At 40.0% G+C, this 22,732-nt stretch overlaps 1 long non-coding RNA gene across 1 annotated transcript in view; it reads left to right on the forward strand.

Annotated features, from left to right (window-relative positions):
* The window catches only part of LOC129406981 (uncharacterized), a 32,696-nt gene extending 10,330 nt beyond the window's left edge, over nt 1–22,366 (forward strand). Inside the window, exons 2-3 of the long non-coding RNA XR_008631376.1 lie at nt 21,357–21,414; nt 22,273–22,366. This is a non-coding gene — a long non-coding RNA (uncharacterized LOC129406981). The remainder of the gene's footprint in view (nt 1–21,356; nt 21,415–22,272) is intronic.
* The last annotated feature ends 366 nt before the right edge of the window (nt 22,367–22,732 follow it).

Genomic DNA, 22,732 nt, shown 5'->3' on the forward strand with positions numbered 1-22,732 from the left:
CTTGATGCACTTTCTTCACTTGGTTTCCAGGCCACCATACTTGATTTTTCTTCCTGATCTCATGTTAGAAGGCCCCAGGATTATGACTGGAGAACTAGTACAGCAGCAGGTAAGGCAATTGCTTTGCACACTACCAAACTGGGTTCAATCCCCAGAACCCCATGTGGTCAGAAAATCCTAAGGTTTAGTCCTTTCTCTACATATTATGCTGGTCTACACATCCTGGTGATCTATCACAGCTTTGCAAGTCATTTACTTGCTGATAGCTTCTACTTTTATATCTAGTTGTGGTTTCTCTTCTGAAATTCAATTACCTATATCTAACTGCCTACTCAGCACCTTCCTTTGGACATCAAGTGGTCATGTGAAAATACCTAAAATCAAATTTCTGATCTTCAGTCCTAAACTTATTCAATAGCCGCCTTTTTATGATGCTAATTCTGTCTGGAGCAGTAGTACAGCGAGTAGGGCGTTTGCCTTGCACGCGGCTGACCCGGGTTTGAATCCTCTGCCCCTCTTAGAGAGCCTGGCAAGCTACTGAGAGTATCTCGTCCGCACAGCAGAGTCTGGCAAGCTACCTGTGGCATATTCAATATACCAAAAACAGTAACAACAAGTCTCACAAGGGAGACATTACTGGTGCCCACTCGAGCAAATCAATGAGCAATGGAATGACAGTGACAGTGACAATTCTGTCAATGTGGCTAAAGCTAAATAAAACCTAAAGCAGCATTTCCCCAAAAAATGTACTTCAGAAAATAATCATTGGAGGGGCTGGAGCGATAGCACAGTGGGTAGGGCGTTTGCCTTACACACAGCCACTTGGGTTCAATTCCCAGCATCCCATATGGTCCCCAGCACCGCCAGAGTAATTCCTGAGTGCATGAACCAGGAATAACCCCTGGGCATCACCAGGTGTGACCCAAAAAGAAAAAAAAAAAAAGGAAGAAAATAATCATTGGAGTTGGTCCTATGCCATTATCAGCCCATTTCTCACTTCTGGGCATAACCCTGTGTACCAGTATAAACTGTCCATTGAGCAGCACCATGGGTTCAATGAATAGCCCCAACCCCGATGGCAAACATAATTGGGCTTTGTTAGGGAGAGATGGTACTAACCTGGAGCCACCATCAAGGGATGTTGGGAATAACAAAGGAGTAGCAAAGTAACATTGCTTTGACTAAAAGGATATCTGGCTTTTCCCTTCCAAATATGAATTTTAAGCACTTTCCTAAAGATAAATTACCTTTTGAAATTGAGCTGATTTGTAAATTTATAGAAAAATGACATGAATATAGAAATAAAGGTATTAAAATATTAGATGTGTGCTTAAGGCAAAATTGGCATGTCAGAGAATTTTGAGAAACACTGCTCTAAAGCAAATTGCTAATCAGTGGATGTTTGAGATGGTTTTAAGAATCTAAGAAAATGGATCAAAACTTGAGTCATTCAACAGCCCCACTTTAAAGGGAGAGAAAATGTATAAAGAAAACTACCTAAAAATGAATAATCAGACTCCTTTATTTTGTCATTTAGAGGGGAACTCTGGCCTCTACTTATTCCTTTTTCCAGTGAAACTTGCTTTAAAGTTAGGTTTTATTCACTTACTCAAAGCTTGTACGCCCCCTCCCAAATCTTCTACACCTACTCACCTTTATTATGAACTTATTAGCCCTTTAAACACTACTTGAGATTACATATCTGACAACGGATTGATACCCAGAATGTATCAAGAGTTCCCTACAGCTCAACAGAAACAAAAAATGCATCATGACTAAAAAATGGGACTTGAACTTGAACACTTCTACAAAGTATATATACAAATAACCATAAGCACCAATGACCATAAGGATGGCCATAATTCCAACAGCACCAGTCATTAAGAAAATGCATATAAAAACACGAGATGCCACTTCACACTAGATTTATTGTCATTAAAAAAAAAAAGACAACAAAGTGTTGGTGAGAAAATTAAGAAACTGGAACTCTTGCATTATTGGAATGTAATGGTATAGCCATTGTAACAACCAGTTTAGAGATTTCTCAAAAGTTCCAACTTCTGGTTATCTACCCAAAGAAAGCAGGGACTCAGCCAGACATTTGTACAACAATATTAGTAGAAGCATTGTTCACCTAAGGAAAAATTAGCAGCAACTGTGTACTTAAATTGGATGATTTGTTACTTAGCCTTAAAAAGAAAATTCTGACACTATAGCATGGACCTGAAAGCAAATGACATGTCTATCACAAAAGGAAAAATACAATTTTACTTATATGAGTTACATAGGGTAGTTAAATTAACAAGGAAAGTAGAATAACATCCCCAGGAGCTGAGGGAAAGAAAGGGTGGAAGGTTGTTTAATAAGCACAGAATTTCAGTATGACATGGTGGAAAACATCTGAATGGCAAAGATGGTTGGTTGCCCAACAATGTGAATACTTAATGTCACAGAACTAACTTATTTAAAGTGTTTGAATAGTAAGTATGTATTTTTTAATCACAATGTATCTCTTTAACCACAAAAAATACATGTGGACTGGAGAGACAGTAAAGTGGGTAAATACTTGCCTTGCATGCAGCCAGCCCAGGTTTGATTCCCTGTACCACATACCCTGAGTTCCACCAGGAATGATATCTGAGTTAACTGGTTGTGGCCCCAAATACCCCTTCCAGTTGTTTCTTTAATTAAAAAAATCACAGTGTGATGAATTGTTATCTAAGCAACTTAAAATCTAACATGAGTCATAATACATGTTTGATGACCCCAACAATTCTCTGCTCACGAATTCACAGTAGCCAATGTAGCATACACCACATGTTTGTATGTATACTCATTTACTCACAAATTAAACTTGAGGCCCAGGGGACATTGCTTCTGACTTGCCATCTTAGGGTTTACTTTTGCAACCCTGGTAATATTACAATAGGGCATACTGGATTCAAAGGGGAAGTACTCTGGTGCAGGAAGTTACAACCCCCACAACCTCCCACCTTCCCCCAAAGGAAACACTGATAATTCATGAGGCAATAGAGCCATGGACTTAAATTGATAAAAATTGACTTACTCAATTGGTAAAAATTGATCTTATTCAAATTCCTGGTTTGCCAGGTCATTTCATAATGAGTTTTTTCTGCAGATTTCTTTTTGCAAAGCATCACAAAAATGATCAATCTTTTTTATAGAAAAACTGATTCTGTTTTGTAGAATGTTCATAATTTTTTGGAAGCAACTATAGTTACTCTTATGAATTAGTGGTTTTAATGTAAGAAACTATATAAATGAGCAACAGATCTCCCAAAACAGAAGACATTATCACTGCCTCAAACTGTATTATTTTTCAGCTATAATCTGACTTTGAATAAAGCAGAGGGAAAACTGAGAAGAGGTTTCAAGAACCCTTTTAAAATTTTTTTGTTTGTTTTAGTTTTAAAGAAATCATACTATTCACGGGTATTTGTTAAAGTGAAATGTGTTTATAAGTAGAATGCTGTAAAACCCTACAGGTTTCTAATGTGTTCTAGCAACTATTTCTTGTTAGACTAGAATTTCCCAGATCCTGCGGTTAGCAATCATTATTGCTATCAGCAACCTTTTCCTGACAGTCCCAATGATCCATCATTACAGGATCTACTTCTACATGTATTTCATAAGATACATATTTCAACTTTCAAGTATGACTTTTTAAACTTTCTATTATAACCTTCTAGGCTTTCTATTACAACTTTATATTATAATTTTCTAAGCATGTATATTTCTAAGCATGGTCATTTTGTTTGCATTTTGAATTCCTGGTAGATCAGGACAGTTATGAGAACTACTGTCAAATCCAATTTAAAATAGAATTATTGGAGACCCAGTTTTTCATGCAGCGTTTGATGCATGTAAATGTAAGAAGTTGTACATTAAGAAGTAAATAGTAACCTGTTTATAATGGATAACTTACATTTCAGGATGGATGCAACTTTTTTTTTTTTTATTGTGGAAAGTTACAAAGTTACAAAGTTTTCAGGTTTAAATCTCAGTTATACAATGCTCGAATACCCATCCCTTCACCAGTGCTCATATTCCACCACCAAGAATCCCAGTATATGGATGCAACTTTTATAGGAATTTTCTTTAGTTTGTTTTGGACCACTGAAGAGGTGCTCAGAGATCACTCCTGCTCTGTGCTCAGGAATCACTCCTGCTGGGGCTTCGAGAACATGCAGGCCACGGATGAAACTGTTCAAAGCAAGCGCCTTGACCTCTATACTAGCTCTCCAACCCAAGGATATTCTTTAAAGTTTCCTGTTACCCACTATTACGTGCTCTTTGGCCACTGCATCAGATACATTGCCCAGTGAGACCCTTGGCACATATGGCAGGTGCCTATTCTCGCTGTCCTGTCCAGTATGGACATACTTTCTCTGCAGGGCCCCAAGCTCAGAGTAGTAGTGGATGCTTGCCAGATGCTACACAACTGTGTGGGAGTACTGGATTCCTTCCTTTGTAGAATGTTGTTTTCAGCAGGCTTTCAATCTCTTTTTGCGTCTCGAGGTATATTTCCAGAAGAAGAAGGAATAACAGTTATATTAAAAGACGCCAGATTAAATCAACTTTTGTAACAAGCCAACTACAGATGACAAAATTCTAAAATCAATTTTTTTTGTGGTGGTTTCCTATTTGAAGGAATAGTAACCTGTTTATAATGGATAAATTACATATAGAATGATAAAAGCCCTATAATGGCAAATGTTCTTTTTCCTGATATCTTACTTGAATTCTTTTTATTTCTTTTTAGGGGAGAAGGGCTTCCAAACTGAGCTCAGAGGTCTTCATGGATGTACCCTGTGATGCTCAGAGAATCATATGGTGCAGGGGACTGAGTATGGCTGGCTGCATGCAATGCATGTGCCTTAACCCTTGGACTATTGTTTTGGGCCTAGAATCACTGTTGTTGTTTTAATTAATTTTTTTCCCCTGAGCCCACACCTGATGGTGTTCAGGCCTTACTCCTGGCTCTGGGCTCAAGGGTTACTCCTAGTAACGCCTAAGGAACCATATCCATCTCAGGGTTGGCCATGTGCAAATCAGACCTAGTCTATATCCTTGATTTTCACTAGGGCCAATCTTTGTCCAGAAAAAGACCAGATTTCCCAACTTGACTTTTTGGTTTGAGCTACAGAAGTAGTTCATGGAATATCAGGGAATGTTTCTAAAGGTATGTGTGTGGGGTGTACTATTTTTTTTCCTAGCTGTAATATTCATGAGACTTGAAGTGACAGTGACAGACTTGAAGAGTCATTTTGGAAGTGGAAGACATGTATGTAAGTACTCAGGATGATAAAAGCAAAAGATAGTAACCTACTTTCCTGGCACCATGCAAAATTGAATATCAACCCTAGAGAGACTATCTCCAGGTATTTTTATATGAAAGAGAAAATACTGTACTAGATAAACCACTGTAATAGATGTAAATCCCTATAATAGATTTTTTTTCTTTTTAACTCCTTGCTAAATCTACTTCAAATTGATAAGCTCTCCAATGTGGAAAGAAACTATTTTCTTTGAAGAATAAAACATTGTTCTCTCAGTTGTCTGTTTTTGGTTAATTCTTACATCTGTTTAGTGAGGTAATTCAAATTTGAATGACGTTCTCGTAGTAAAAAGAAAGTAATGATACTCCTATAATCAGTTTTTCTTTCTGAGGACATCAGTATCTTCATTATGATCTTTACTTCCTTTGAAGAAGTAGCATGTTTCACAAGTGAAAAATGGGTGTTAAAGCAAATGACATGCTACTTTATTTTTTTTTGACATGCTACTTTAATCCTGCCAAAGAGCAAACTCAGCATTTATTGTTAATTTTTATGTCAATATTGTGTGTGAGGGGAAATCAGTATCATCAGAAATTTGTATTTTGATGAATTCAAGAATGTTGGATCACAAAAGGAGAGAGAGAGAAGGAGAGAGACAAAGAGAGAGAGAGAAAGATGGAAAGAGAAAAAGAAAAATGCCTGCCATTGAGGTAGGCTGGGGTGGGGGAAGTTATAGGAAGAAAACTGTGATCACTGGTGCTGGGAAATGTACACTGGTGCAGGGATAGGTGTTGGAACACCGTATGACTGAAACCAAATTATGAAAAGCTTTCTAAAAATCTATCTCACAATGATTCAATAATTAAATATTTAAAAATGTAAAATATTGACGCTGGAGCTATAGTACAGCAGGTAGGGTGTTTGCCTTGCATGCAGCTGACCCAGATTCCATCTCCAGCATCCCATATGGTCCTCCGTGCACTGCCAGGAGTAATTCCTGAGTGCAGAGCCAGGAGTAACCCCTGGGCACCATTTTGTATGACCCAAAAAGCAAAAAAAAAAAAAAAAAATTTTAAGTAAAACATTAAAAAGAAGTTGGATCATTAAATGAATTTTGCACTGAAGAGAATTGCTACTAAAGTATCTTAAATTATCTTAGATTACTATTTTTACTTTATAATATGCACTGAGTTGTACAGTTGTACAGGTATTATGTATTTTTTAATAATAAATCATCAAAGACACAACATTCTGTGTTTCCTTTTAGAGATACACTCACTTAGGTTTTGGGGTTTTTTTGTTTTTCTTTTTGGTTTTTGAGTTTGGATTGTTTTGCAGGAGGGTGGGGGATACCCAGCAGGTCTTACTCCTGGCTCTGCTCTCAGGAATCACTCCTGACAGGCTCAGGGGACCACAGGGCTGCTGGGATGGAACCTGGGCCAGCTGTAAGCAAGGTAAGCACCTTACCTGCTGTACTATCTCTTTGGATCCCACTCACCATTTTTAAAGAAGTTTTGGGGTTTTGCCAAAAAAAAATGTAAAATGTATAATATTGCTGGAAATTTTTCAATTAAAAATAAGTTATGTTGATTAATTTTTTATCAGTTATATGTCATTTTATTGGAAGTCATCAATAATTTTAACTAAGAATAATTTCAAAAGGTTATTAGCCTTTATATAGCATCTACTTTAGTTAAATCCTTAAATATGTACAACCTAGTTGAAATATAACCACCTCAAATCTTTTGGGTAACAAGGCTTGATAAATGGGTGGATTGATCAGGGTTTTTTTTATTACTATTATTGTGAGGACCACTTCCAGCAGTGCTCAGAAGCCACAGGATCACACCGAATGGTGCCTGGAGGCCACCAGGCTCACACCTTACATTACTAGGTGTGGGAGGGGGAGTGGTGATGTGGTGCCAAGGATTGAACCCAGGATTTGCCAAATGATGCATATACACTACAAATTAAGCCATATTCCCAAACCCCACATATCTTTTGAAGTTGCAGTATTTCGAGACACATTTCCATTTTAAAAAAATACAGCATGTTAAAAGAAGCTTTGATCTTCACTGGGAGAAGCTTTGGTCTCTACAAAGAGAAAGCAATGTAGGGCCTGGAGAGATAGTACAGAAAGTACGGCACTTGCCTTGCATTGGTGGACCCGGAATAGCTTCAATCATTGGTACCCCAAGCCCCACCAGGAGTGATCCCTGAGCAGAGCCATAATTAAACCTTGAGCAGCACTTGGTTGTGCCCTGCGCCCCCAAACTGGCCCCCTAATGGGTAATACAGCATTTGTGCTTTTAGTTCATTCTTTCCATAAGATATAATGAGCCCTGTCCTATTTAACAAAGTGCAAGATATGGAAAAGGCCTTTGAAGCACTTTATTAATTTAGTATTCTAATAGCACTTTTGATTTAAAGTGGACATCGTCCAGATTGATCCAAGTTATATGAGTTTACATGGTCACTAGAGGGGATGTATTAATTGGGCTAAGTACCATGAGCTGCCTTAGCAGGAAAACTCACTTCTTAATGAATCAGCACAACGACTGATTCCTCCACATGGCACGACATGTGAATGCAGTAGATCTGCTTGGTGATTCCTGCAATTCTGGGACTTACGATGCTCACATTTGCAACTCTGTCATTTTGAAATCCTTAACTTAGAGCCTCGCAGTTGGGTAAAAATAAAGCTGATAATTCACAAATACTGCATGGTCTTAGATAAAAAAAAATTCCCTGGCCAGAATCATTTCTTTTATACCCTCTCAACTCTAGTGAAACATATGGGTGTTTGTGAACACTTTCTTTTCTCGAAAAAATGGCTTAAAAGAAAACTATTTTATTTAAAGAAAATCTCTTTCTTTGGAGGTGGGGGTTAGTTGGGGGTGGAGAGTTTGGGCCACACCATATGGTGCTCAGGCTTACTCCTGGAGGGAGTTGGGGGACCATATGGGCTGGCTAAGGATTGAACTCAGGATGGCCACAAACAAGGAAAGTGCGCTACCAGCTGTACGAATACGAATGGCTTCAGGTGCCAGAGAAGGTTGGAGAGATAGGGGAGGGGTTAAAGAACTTGCCTTGTGAATCCCTAGTACTGCCAGAAGTGGCCCCTGAGCACAGTACCAGGAGTACTGCTGATTATGACCCAATACCTTCTCCCCGCCAACCACCAGAAGATATCATCTGAGAATCTCATTATATTTTGTATTAAAATAATGCCATTGGTTGCTACCCTTTTATATTTAGTATTGCCTACAGTTCACTGCCTATTTAATATAAAATAACAAATGAACAGAAGTTCCACTCACAATGGAAGAGTTAGTCATATGCTAATCATTTTAATATCATATCTTTAATCCTCACATTGACCTTGAAATAAGATATTCTCATCATCCTTTGTGCAAATAGGAAACCTTAAAACAATAAAAAGAGCATAGTCTGTCTCTAACACTAGCTAGAGACACCTTTCTAGTAAGAGCTACAAAGGTGAAGAACCAGAATTTGAATTTTAGGAGTTCAGTTTCAAAATCTTCATTTCACATGGAATAATTTAGGTGTTCATCATCTACTATAAAGGCAATATACAGGACATTGTAGATTAAGCTTATTCCTGATTTTATTTTTCTGCAAAATGAGCATAGTAAACTAAATAGCAGGCACTCTCTGATAATACAGAAACAAAATGTCCGTGCAAGAATATCTGTGTTTGAATGAAGCTCTGTTGCACAGAGAATGAACTATTAATAGAAAGAGACAAAGTAGCAAAGAAGGTGCCTTAACCCACATTTTTCAGGCTCCTCTTTTTTCTGAGGAGGGTCCCCACAAAAAAGCATCAAAAGCAGGGCCTCACACAAGCAAGGCAACAACCCTACCATTGAGTTACATTCCCAAACTTTCAGTCTTTTTTTTTTTTTTTTTTTAGAGAACCCTGTATCATGTATAATTTTGGACAACTACCTGGTCCTCCAAAGCCACCTGGCTCCTGTTTAAATAGATAGATAAATAGATACAAATATTTGCATAGCATTTTTCTGATTTTATGGCAACTTTACAAATAATTTCACAGTGATTGCATTTTGTTGATGAGAACATTTTTGTTTTTATTTCATTTTTTAAATTTTCTAATTTTTTACCTTAAATATAAAAGTTGGTTTTAAAATATTAAATATTTTCTCAGAGAATCAGGAGCGATTAATTCTCCATGAGTCACTACAGAGAACATGGCAGAGTTAGTACCCTAGAGCATATGATCTAATTATTTTTTCTGTGAAGAAATCAGAGCAGCAGTTTATAATTCAGCTAAGATTTCTTGCTTAGAAATAGAAATCAAATCTTACTACATTAAAGAATATGGAATTTTTTTTTAATGTGTAGATGATTCATTGAAAATATGTAGGATAAATCCATGAGGACTAATAATCATTCCAGAAGAGGAGAGGAGAGAGAAGTAGAGCAGAGGTAATAATCAAAGAAATGACAGAAGAAAATCTCCCCAAGCTAAAATTGATAGGGCATCTGCAAAGCAGAAAAAATTTTAGCAAGACAAATAGCTAAACCAGGTCCTCCTGAAATTTTACAAGAATGACAAAGAGCTTTTAGATGCCTATTAACAGAAATAAAACAAAGTGAACAATGAATTAGTAGACAGAGAACTCATGCTTTCAGAATTTTGTGACACATTGGCTTGTTATTTTTAGGCTTGCCTTTACATTTGTTATTTATAAAACACCTATATCTTCACAGATGTGTGTTTTCTCAACAGGAGAATGGAGTCCTTTAAATTATTTTTTTGTTTGTCTGTTTTGCTTTGGGGCCACATCCTGACTCTGCCCTCAGGGTTCCCTGCTGGTGATCCTGGGGGACCATATGGGAATTGGGGAATTGAACTCAGTCTGGGCAAACAAGGCCAATGCCCTACCCACTGTTTCATCACCTTGTCCTTAGACTTACTAACTTCATGTAAAAAACAATTCTTTAAACACAGAAATATATGTATTTAATTTTAGACAAAGACGTTGGTATTGATTATTACTAAGTCATGTGACTATATTGCTTTATTTCAAAAAACATTGAGTGGAGCTTGGATGTGCTTATTCCCTGTGTATTATTATTTTAAACTACTCCAAAGTGGCAAGGCAATGAAGACATAGAAACTCACTTTATGCCAATTACAGACTTTAAGCAAAGTCCCTCGGCTCAATTGAACACACAAAACTCAGACAATAATAAAATACACGTGAATAGGATCTTAAGTAACATTTCACTGACTAATATTTAGCGTAAAACTCAGGAAGATTTTCAGCGGATGGAAAAGAAAGAAAAATTTGTAAATGATGAAGAAGAAAGCACAAATCTGGAGACATACACACTAAAATGGCAGCTGTTTTGAAGTTATTTGCCAGTTGTGTAGCTACGGTACCAGAGGCGTACCATAGCTAGAGCATAGGGTACAGGCATTGTGAGAAGTCCAGTCAGAGACCCCACATATATAGTTTTTTCGGGTCACCCCCAGCCATGATCAGGAGAAATCTGAACTCTTGCTCCAAAGTCATTCCCAGCGGTGTGCAGGGGAGGAACTGGTGGTCAGGCAGGATGTCCTGCAGCACAGAATGCACTCAGCCCTTCCAAGGAGATCCCGGCCCAAGGCACTTTCCTCTGTTCGATCTTACAGGAAGAGACTGTTTCTTATCGCCTGTTTACTATAAAGCCTTAGGCATGTAAAGGTTGGGAAAAACTTTATTTTTATTGTTATTATTTACCTTTTAAGAATCTGCTCTTTCATCTAGAGAAAATTATTTTCCAGTTGTGTCCCTTCTATAAGAGATAAGAGGGATGGTGACAATGTATTAAATTGATGGCAAGTATTTATGAACTTACTGTGGTTGTCACTAGGACTGGAGTCAGCAAACGTTTTATCTCAAAGGCCCAAATAGTAACTATTCTTTGTTAGTCATGGAATCTTCATCTCAGTCACTCAAGTCTGCTGCCAGGGCTTTCAAGGGACTATGAACAAAGCTGGGGAGATGTCTCAAAGAGCAGACACGGCCTACTTTGCCTATGGTATCTCAACGTACTGGGCGTGGCCTCCAGCACGCCACCTTCCCCTCCTCCACCCTAGAAGACAAGTAATAAATAAGTAAATGTAGCTGCATTCCAATCAAACTTTAAAAAAAAAACAAGTGGCCAGCATTAGGATATGATGTGAGGACCAACATGTGCCGGCCTCAATAAATGACAGGATATTTGAATTCCATTCAACTGTTTAATTGAGCCATGTTTGTACTCCCTTAACTTTTGCTTTAGATTGAACTTCAATGTAAACTTTTAGTAGATTAGTATAAAATGGAGCGATAGCACAGCGGATAGGGTGTTTTCCTTGCAAACGGCTGACCCGGGTTCAATTCCTCTCAGAGAGCCCGGCAAGCTACTGAGAGTATCCCGCCCGCCCGGCAGAGCCTGGCAAGCTCCCCATGGCATATTCGATATGCCAAAAACAGTATAACATATCTCACTATGGAGACATTACTGGTGCCCGCTCAAGCCAATCGATAAGCAACAATGGATGACAGTGCTACGGTATAAAATATGTTAAATTTATTTTGATCTTCAGAAATATTCCTCCCCGTATTATAGAGCCACATAGCAGCATTACTCTTTGAGCAACAAGAATATGTATTTACTTCTAGAATATAGTGACTGAGTCCTACTATTGGTTCACAGTTTTTGGATCTGTGACTCCGGGTTTGTCTGCTCTATCCTGGGTCATCTGGGCACAGCTCAGTCTGCGGGAAAGGGTTGTACTGAAAGGGACTGAATTGGTTGGGATGGCAGAGGTCTTTCTCCCTCCACAGACTCTTGCATCCTCTTGGAGCTTAGCCTGGATTTTCTCTGAGCAGGAGTGGGCAAGGTCGCTAAAGCGACAGAGGGCAAGGCTTATATGCAAGTGCCCTTCGGGGCTCTGCTGGCAATCTATTTTGCTAATGTCCCTTTGGCCAAAAGAAGCCAAGTCCAGATTTAAGGAGTGCAAAAATGGGCCTGCCTTCTGTCGGAAGGAGGTGCAGAATTGCAGTTGCAAATGGGCATGGCTGTAAGACAAGGAACTGAGGGCCATATCTTGCCAGCAACGAGGAGTAACTAAGCAAGACTGGGGGCAATGTGCCTGGAAAGCTCAAAGAGCAGGATTTGAATGTGTTTAACTCATTCCTAATTAAGCCTTTTTTCCAGGACCCAGAGAGATGGTCTGAAGAACTCACGCTCTGTACTTGGAACCTTCTTTGAATCCTGTATTGTGTGTGTTTTCTCACTCCACGTCCATTTGGAGGGTGGCCATGTAGGGTGCATAAAATACTTTACTTGAACCCAGGCAAGTGAATTGAAGACAAATGGTGTACAACGAAGGTGAACCAGCTAATGTGTTGCTCAAAGCCACTGGACTTCTGTTCTTTCAAAGAGATGCTGTTTCAATTATCTCCAGCTTCTATTCTATTCCACTTATTTCCACTGCTGGGCCAAGACCAGAGCCATTTATTTAGTTAAGAGACATAACCTGACTGCTCCTGAGAAGATTGAAAGCAGCTGCTAAATTTCTTTTTCTCAGTTCCCTTGGGTACTACTGAAGTGCATTTTTCCCCATCTGGACCCTAAGTCTGGCCTGTCATTACAAGTTAAAAAAAAAAAAGCAATTTTGATAGCCAAATAACCCTAACCAGTTTAACACTGTCTTAGAAACTGTTCTTCACTTCAGTTTCCTTTTTCTGGAAACAGAGCCACGCTGTATTACCTCGAAGCTGTTCCTGCCAGGCTCTTATAGTCAAGCAGACAGAGTGGTTTTCTGGGCTGGGGTCATCATTACGGTAGTGCTTGCCTTGAATGTATAAGGCCGCAGTTCACTCTCGGACACCATAAAGTAAATTAAAACAAAACCAAACAAAAAGCTAAGTAATGGAAACCCTGGTTTCTCTAAGAACTTTAATTATTTTAATTTTTCCTCTCAACTTTCACCTGCCCATCTCAGTGCCATAGGCTTACATTTTTATTTTCTTAGGAACTACTTAAATCTAAATTAATTGTTAAATAGAACAGGCAAATCTAAATTAATTGTTAAATAGAATTTTCAGGGATCAGAGAGATAGTACAATGGGTAAGGCACTTGCTGGGCACACACTGACCCAGGTTCAATCCCTGGCATCCCATTAGTTTCACAGCCACCAGAAGTGATAGCTGAGCACAGAGGCAGGTGTAAGCCCTGAGCACTTCTGAGTATGGCCCAAACTACCTTCCCCCTCAAAATAGAATTTTCTTTCTCTTTTTTAAATTTAAATTTAAATTTTTATAGAATTCTTCACAATAATTTATTACATTCAGTATTCCAACACCAACCCCACACCCATTACACCTTCCCACCCCTATTATTTAGAATTTTCCTGCCACCACCCAAGCATGACCCAAAGACAGATCCTAAATAATTTATTTTGCATTGCTGGTTATGAATAATCTGCTAGAAATGACTCAAAAAATTTCCTTAGAGGAAAGTGTGTGAAGACTGTTGTATCTCATTGGAGACAAGAAGCTCTTATATAAGAGATTACTAACGTTGTTTATAGGTTGAATCTTGTGTGCTAATTCAAAATAGAATTTTCAAAGTCAATAGCTTTTTTAAAGTTTTTGGTTATTATTTTTTTATTTTTTGTTTTATGGGTCATACCTGGCAATGCAGAGGTGTTACTTCTGGCTCTGCACTCAGGTATCACCCCTGGCGGTGCTCAGAGGACCATATGGGATACTGGGAATTGAATCCAGGTCAGCCAAGTGCAAGGCAAACAGCCTCTGTACTATTGCTCCAGCCCCAGTTTTTGGTTATTCTTAATGAGCACTAAAAAAAAAATGGGGGCCCTCCCAAGTGGTGCTCAGGAGATGGGGGTGGGCAACGGGGGTTCTGATTAACCAGACCAATGGTTCAGTGTAAGGATTCGAGGATGCTGTGGTCCTCTGACCCTCCAGTGCCAGAGATGCCCAGGCCAACCTCAGGGGTGCTACGCACCTCTGGGGCCACACTCTGTTTTGCTCTGGGGCGTGTGGGCTTCTCCCAGGGGCAACGTGTGGTGCCAGGACTCAAACCTGGGTCTGGCACTTGCTAGGCATGCACCCTGCATGCTGTCCTATCTCCTGGCCTCAAAGCACTAATGTTTTTATTCAAAAAACTCTCCCAAATATTGGACATCCTTGACATTATCACTGTTCTGTAACACAGCACTTGCTGTATAAAAAGGAAATATGTTCTGGAGGATTCAGGGAGGGCTCAGACATAGGGCTGTAAGCTCATCCCCTGCTGATCCCCACTTGTCATTTGTGATCCTATCCCACCCCGACTGTCATTTGTGATCTCTGATGCTACAACAAAGTGTGCAATTTCGTGTGTGTGTGTGTGTGTGTGTGTGTGTGTGTGTGAGAGAGAGAGAGAGAGAGAGAGAGAGAGAGAGAGAGAGAGAGAGAGAGAGAGAGAGACCCGGTCAGTACTACAACAACATAGGGACTAGAAAGGGGGAAAATAAAGTAGAGAAATACATACTATCAAAATGATATGCTGTGGAATAAAGGCTCCACTCACTGATGTTTGATCTTTCTCAGGCCTAAATCCTACGGTCATTCCTTTTCTTTGAAAGTTTCCATGTTTGCTTTATTAGGGAGCTGGTTCACTGGGCAAGGGTGCCAGCATGGCACATGGGAGGCCCACTGCTACCACCGTGTGCTTCCTCAAGTACGGCCAGGGGATGGCTCAAAAAGAAGTTCTAAAAAGGGTAGCACTGTAGCACTGTCGTCCCATTGTTCAATGATTTGCTCGAGCGGGCACCAGTATCATCTCCATTGTGAGACTTGTTACTGCTTTTGGCATATCGAATATGCCATAGGGAGCTTGCCAGGCTTTGCCGTGTGGGCGGGATACTCTCGGTAGCTTGCTGGGCTATCAAACCCGGGTTGGCCACTTGCAAGTCAAATGCCCTACCCACTGTGCTATTGCTCCAGTCGACAAAAACATTACTTTCTAAAATCTGATATGTGATGCATTCTGAGTTCAAGTAAAAAATGAAAGGCCTGGGGTGAGAGAGATAGTATAGAGGGGAGGGCGCCAGCCCTGCCCACGGCGACCTGAGTTCAATTCCCAGCACCTCATATGGTGTCCTGAGCTCCAGGGTGCTCTCTGAGCATAGAACCAGCAGTAAGATCTGAGCACCACCGGGTGTGGCTCAAAATTAGAAAGGAAACAAAAAGGAGAAACCTGGAAGTCTTGTGTTTAATTACAACTAACATGACTCTTATTTAAGGGGGAAGAAAATATAGAGTAAATGTCGGGGGGGCGGGGGGATAAAGATCACAAGGTACAGGACTGTGTTCAGATATTAAAAGTAGGGTAAAATTTGTAGCTGCACCATGTTGTTAATAAGAAAAGAGTTATCACAGTGACTCCTAAAAGAAGTGGAGAAGACTGTTTCTTCTCATAAGTTTTCTGTGTTTTGCTAATAGAGCTATTCACTTTCAAAGTAGACTATAATTGATGGACTCTACGGGATTTTAAGGATTTCAGTAACCCGTGATTGTGTTCCTTTTTGCTTAATCTTGTCAAAAAAATTGAAAATGGAAACGTGAAACCCAAGATTCTGTTTTAGCTGAATGTAAGGGAGAATGAAACGGATGGTTACAAAATACTTCTCAACAGATATGTTTTGGCAGATTTCCTGGTGGGTCGCAGAGGCAGGCCTTAGAAGTGGGCCAACCCTGGTTTGCTTTAGTGGGTTCCCCTAAGATTGTTCTCTTTTCTTTTTCTCTGTCTCTCTGTCTCTGTCTCTATCTCTGTCTCTGTGTCTGTCTGTCTGTCTGTCTCTCTCTCTCTCTCTCCTTTTTCCTTTTTGGGTCACACCAAGCGATTACTCAGGGGTTACTCCTGGCTCTGTACTCAGGAATTACTCCTGGCGGTGCTGGGGGACCATATGGGATGCTGGGCATTGAACCCGGTCGGCCATGTGAAAGGCACTACCTGCTGAGCTATTTTTATTTTTTTGGAAAAATCTTTGGGTACTCAGAGGGGAAAAGAAGAAGAAACAGGTTCTTGGCCACTGTTGGCATCTTGAACTACGAGGCATCTGTCCTAATCTTTAATTTTCTTTTACATTTTTTTTTTTAATTAATGGAGATTCCACCTCTGCTTTCTAAAGCTCCTGCTTGGCTCATGCAGGGAAGTTGTACAAGGTAGGAACTGGTTCTCCTGGTTTTCTGAGACCTGAAGAAGCCCTGCAACCTTGGAGGGGGCCTGGAACCACAGCCTTTGTTTCTAGGGAGTGAGAACTCCCGGGGAACTGATCCAAACAATGGCAAAGGGAAGGGAAAGGTGATGAAGGATGGAAGGATCATGTTAGCGCAGATCAAGGGCAGAATCTGCAGGGCAGAGTTGCCTGGAGCCTTCAGCCACCTTTCTTACTAGCTTCTCTCCTTTCACTCTGTCTCTTGTGCCTTCTTCTGTTTTTCTGTTAGCCTCTTTTTCCTTTTATTATTTAATAACTCATTCACATTTTCTTTATTGTCTTTGATAGGACTTAGTGTTATCATTAACAGTTTTTGCTTTTGTTTTTTTGGTTTTTGGGTCACACCTGGCAATGCACAGGGGTTACTCCTGGCTCATGCACTCAGGCCGTGTTCAGGGGACCATATGGGATGCTGGGAATCGAACCCGGGTTGGCTGTGTGTAAGACAAACACTCTACCTGCTGTGCTATCACTCCAGCTCCTTAACATTTTTTGAAATATATAATTTTATTTGAAGGCCACACACAGTGGTGCTCAGGGGCTCCTGGTTCAGTGCTTGGGAGTTACTCTGGTGATGCTGGTGTGTGTGTGTGTGTGTGTGTGTGTGTGTGTGTGTGTGTGTGTGTCTGAGTGGTGTGTATATATTGAGGGGAGCAGGAAGGGGACCATGCAGTTCTGGAGATGAAACTCTGCCCTCCTGCCTATAAACTATGCACTCTAGTCCACTGAGTGCCTCACATTCTTTTTTGGGGTTGGGTGTGGGGTTTCAGTCACACAACTGGCAGTGCTCAGAGCTTACTCCTGGTTCTGTGCTCAGGAATCACTCCTGGTGGTGCTTGGGAAACCATATCCGTTGTTAGGGATCAGGATCACCCACATGTAAAGTTAGCACCTTGCCATCTGTACTATGTCTCTGGTCTCATCTCACATTCCTTTTGAATTTGTGCCTCTAGTTAGATTTTGTTTTGATGAATAGTAATAATTAGGAGATTAATCTTTATAGTACTTTGTAGATTAATCTTTATAATATTATAATGTTTATAATATTTCTAATTAAGATAGTATTGTTGTAATATAGTTAATATATTTTAGTTTAACATTTGTAATTAGGCCATGGAAATTGAGGGAAACATTTGGTTAGGGGCACACCTAGCAGTGCTCAGGGCTCAGTGCTGTGGGTCACTCCTGGTGGTGCTCAGGGGAACTTGTGCTCCTGGGAATTGAACCCAGGGCCTTCCACATGCAAGCATCTTCATTTGTAAGCTTGTTTTCTATCTGTGATGTGTTTTTAAAAAAATCTATCTAGAAGAGTATCTTTACATGGTTTTCTAATTTAAAAATATAATCTAAATAAAAAGAAATTAGCTTCAGATTTATCAAATTAATTCTGAACTAATGTTGTCTATTTCTCCTGCTACAGGTAAGATATATTAACAAATAGGGAGTCATTAACAGTGAATAAATCATTTGTGATAGTTTTCCTAAATCTAAGAGCAATGATATGAAGAGGCTGGCTAATAATGGAATGTCTTTTCATAAGCGATTCCTACAAATAAAAATAGTGGCAGAGAGGGTTAAAATATATTGACTCTGAATTGAGTGTGAATGAGTCCATAATGGTTAAATACTCACACCAACCTACTCCAAGATGGAAATACCAAGCTAATGTATTTAATTCCTCTTCAAAGTAGTAGCAGTTTTTGAAACTTCGAATGTATCTGTTATGAATTATTCTTATCATTTTAGCTCCAAATGGAAATATCAGCTTCTAACAGATACTTGTCTACATAAAGGATAGCTTTTAAATACATAGATAGTCACTTAAAATGGAAAGATATCTAGGATCCACCTCTTCATTTTAATAATGAGAAAACTGAAACAGGAGGATTAAATGATTTGTCTAAGGGTGCACAGATAGAGACAGACTTAGTTGATCCCTGCATAATTAAAAATGACATTCATTGTTTTAACCCTAAGCATGACTAATGATTAGTGACTGAGATGTAGCCCAGGAGATAAGCCATATTTAATAAAAAATAAAACGCTTCATGCAGAGCTGCTTCTGTGTGAGTCAGACTAAATGATCATTGCCCAGTATACAGTCCCGGTGGATTAGACACCAACCATCGTGTTCAGGAAGGTGGGACTTAGGGGTTAGGTCACAGTGTAGCAGTGCTTAAAAGAACTTTAGGCAATAACAGACACATAAATATAATCAAACTAATTTCTATTAAGTTATGTTTTCTATTCTCTTTTCCTTTATAAAAGGCTCTTTCCTATCTTCTTTCTCTAGAAATTCTCCCACTAATAGTTTATTAAAACCTGGTTATACCTACATAATTCATTTTTTTAGATAACAGGGCTAAGGGGTGAAAAAAATATCTAGAATACTTTTCCCTTAAACCTGAATTAACTAGATTTTGCAATACAATAGAATCACTGTATCACTGTTATCCCATTGCTCATTGATTTGCTTGAGCAGGCACCAGTAATATCTCCATTGTAAGACTTGTTGTTACTATTTTTGGCATATCGAATACACCTCTGGTAGCTTTCCAGGCTCTGCCATGCGGGCGAGATACACTTGGTAGCTTGCCGGGCTCTCTGAGAGGGGTATAGCAATCAAACCTGAGTCAGCCATGTGCAAGGGGTTCTTATGTATTTAATTCATGTCTAAGTTAAAATCTTATTTCTTTTTTTCCTGAGAAAGAACAGGCTAGGGACTGGAGCGATAGCACAGTGGGTAGGGCATTTGCCTTGCATGCGACCAACCTGGGTTCAATTCCCAGCATCCCATATGATCCCCTGAGCACCGCCAGGAGTAATTCCTGAGTGCAGAGCCAGGAGTAAACCCTGAGCATCACTGGGTGATGCCCCCCCCCAAAAAAAAAACAACAGAAAGAACAAGCTAAAAAGATGATAGAAGACATAAGGCACTTGCCTTGCATGAGGCTGACCCTGGCTGTCTCCCTGGCACTACGTACGGTTCCCTGAGCATTGGCAAGAGTGACCCCAGAGTGAGGAGTCAGCCTGATAATCTCTGGGTGTGGCCAAAGAACAACAAGAAGAAGAAGATTGTAGAATTCCTGCATTATGTACTTCATGGTCCATATGTCAGAAAACAATTTTTGAGGAAAAATAAAAACCATTGAACTCACCATACATTTCTAAGGCCACAAGCATCTCTATGAATAGAGCTTTAAACTAAACACCTTTATTGGGGGCAAGGGTTGGAATACACCTGGAGGTGCTCAGGGGCTGTTCCTGGCTCTGTTCTCAGGAGTGACCCCTCGCAACACTCAGAAACTGAATAAGACTCTGGGGATCAAACTGGGATCAGCATCATGCCTCATGCCAGGCAACTTCCTTATCTCTTGCACCATCTCTATGGTCCAGAGGATTAAACACCTTTAAATGAAAATAAATACAGCAATGATGTGTACCAGACAAAGCAATAGGACCTGCAAAAGATTTAGAATAAGAGCAGAACCCTACACCCTAATTGAGTGTTCTTTCTCTAAGTTATATCTTCTTCTCTAGGTGACATCTCAACTTAACTGACTACTTGTATCATGCCTACCAGTGTCAGACAATATTTGATTATCCGAAATGGCTGCTTACTCTCAGCATGTTGTCAGAAGGGAATGAAAACTGAGAGTTTCTCAGTGGCATTGATGACATGTGCATGCAGGCCAGTTGGCAGGTTTGTCCTGATACTATTTTAGTCCTATGTTAAGGATAGAGCCCCCAGTGTTCTCTTTTTAAAATCTTTTCTACTTTTGAGTATATTGATATTCAACTTTTTTTTTCTGGTATGTACTGTTATCACAGAAATTATCATGTTAACATGTAAACACACAGAGCATACTTATAACATCTTGAGGATATGATCCCCATAATTCTGAACCCCAGGAGTTTGCTTCTAGCTTTGTTTAGTCCCCTAGCTGTCAAGTTGGAAAGTTACAACTCAGACTCTGCAATACTTCAGATCCTCTCTGTGTTGTAGAAAAGGAACATGGATTCAAAAACAATATTCTGGAAGCTGGTTATACACACATGTATATATATACATACTCAGATGTGTATATATATATCTGTGTATATATATGCATATATATTCCTGACTTACACATGCAAAACAGAACAGTTGATGATGATTTAGTGCAGGTTCTTCAATAACCAGGTATTACGAAGGTATTAGGTGTATGTGAGACAGGAAGAAATGCACTTACCTTGCATGTGGCCACCTCTGATTTGAATCCCCAGGACTACATATGGCTCCTAAGCACTGCCAGGGGTCGCTCCTGAGCTGGGAATAACCCCTGAGTACTGTGGTGTGTGCAAGAGAGAGAGAGAGAGAGAGAGAGAGAGAGAGAGAGAGAGAGAGAGAGAGAGAGAGAGAAGAGGGTAAGAGAGGAGAGAGGGAGGGAGAGAGAGAGGAGAGAGTGAGGGAAGGGGGGAGGGAGGGGGGAGGAGAGAATATTGTGAGAGATAATGGAGAGAGAACAGGGGAAGCCAGGAAAAGTCTTCTAATCATTATCCAAGGTTTTTAATCACTGAAGGGAGAGAAAGAAGAAGAAAAAGAGGAGCATCAGAACATAGCAGTGTGGTTAGATGGTCAGTCAATATGGATCAGACTCCGTTACTAATATGATTTTGTTCTTATACTCCAATATTTCCAGGATATTGATTTTTTCTATATATGTCTAATCTTTTAATTTGTTGGTTGTTTGTGTTTTTGTTTAAGGGTCAACCTCAGGCGTAGCCTGTTAGCCATCACCCCAGCCTCTGTGCCTTCTACTTCGGTAGGTAAGAGGCATGACAGCTACTTTTCTCCCTGTGCTCCTCTGACCCCTCTCCCCAGAAAGTGAATTCCCTTTCATTTCCTCCCAAGGAATTGCTAGCCTAGTAAATAAATTGCTCTAGTAAATTGTTAGCCTAGTAAATGAATGTTACTCTCCTGTGACTAAGTGCCCAATAGCTACTCCTAGACCTTCCTTTCTTTCTGGAACTTTCCCAGCTGCTGGGACTTGGACACCCACCAAGCACTTGCGTTTGCTGACAGCAGTGTGGCAACGTTAGGATGAAAGCCTAGATTTATCCCCTCCCCCCAAACGTGCATGCCTCACATTAGATCCTACCAGGACCTATCCTGACATTTTTACAAAGTTCCCCAAATGAGACACTTGGCAGACCCCTCTACAAAGACTCCCTCTTGAGAACACTGGCTTCCAAATAGCCATCTTAGAGGGACAAAAGCCAACTCTCAGTCTTATTGATGTCAGCGTTATTGAAGCCTCACTGTTCCCAAGGGGAGCTGTTCTAGCAAGCCCGGACGCAAATATGGGCCTCCAGAAGGTGACTTTCTCATTTGGCAGCAAAGGCAAATATTAAACTTTTCCTTCTTTTTTCTTTTTTTTGGTCCATAAACCTGTTTGTAGGGAAAAAAAAATTAAGTAAGGTTTCAGATAAGCAGCCCCTAGGTTTGGGAAGTCAAATAGTCATTTAACGTGGAAGTAGCATCTTGAAACTGTGGCTTTCTGAGGCAGAGGCAAACGGGAAAGAATGCACCTATTAGACTTGGAAATAAAGGCTGAATATTTTGGTTGTTGTTGCAGGACTCTAGCTTCACATTTTCAGCCATACTTACGTGTCTTTCTCAGTCTTCAGATGCTCTAACAGAGACCTGAGAACAGGGTGCAAGCGGATGACTGGAATCTACACCCCAGGCTCATCACAGATCATACAGCACTTCAGGTAAAATTAGAGCATTGCTAAATCCAAATTATGCAAGGTCTTATATGTTGTAGTCATGCAAATACAGCTTTTAGTTCTCCTACTGCAGAAAAAATAAGCAACCCTCAGTTCTAGTTGCTGGTATAGTACCAAGGAGGTCACACTTCCCATGGGATGCTGCCAGCTAATGATGGAGCTTGGCAGCAATATCAAAGAGGATTGTTCCTGGGAGATGGGATTCTCTGAAGGGTGACTCTGGTCCAAGGATTCCCTTTTGCCTTTGCTTAACCTGTTTCTTAGAATCACATAGCAGGCCTCCCATTTTTCCTTCTTTCTTCCTTTCTTTCCCTCATACCCCTTCTTTCCATTCAACCACATCTCCTTTCC

This window comes from Sorex araneus, chromosome 9, assembly GCF_027595985.1.
Source record: "Sorex araneus isolate mSorAra2 chromosome 9, mSorAra2.pri, whole genome shotgun sequence".
NCBI classification, from domain to species: Eukaryota; Metazoa; Chordata; class Mammalia; order Eulipotyphla; family Soricidae; genus Sorex; species Sorex araneus.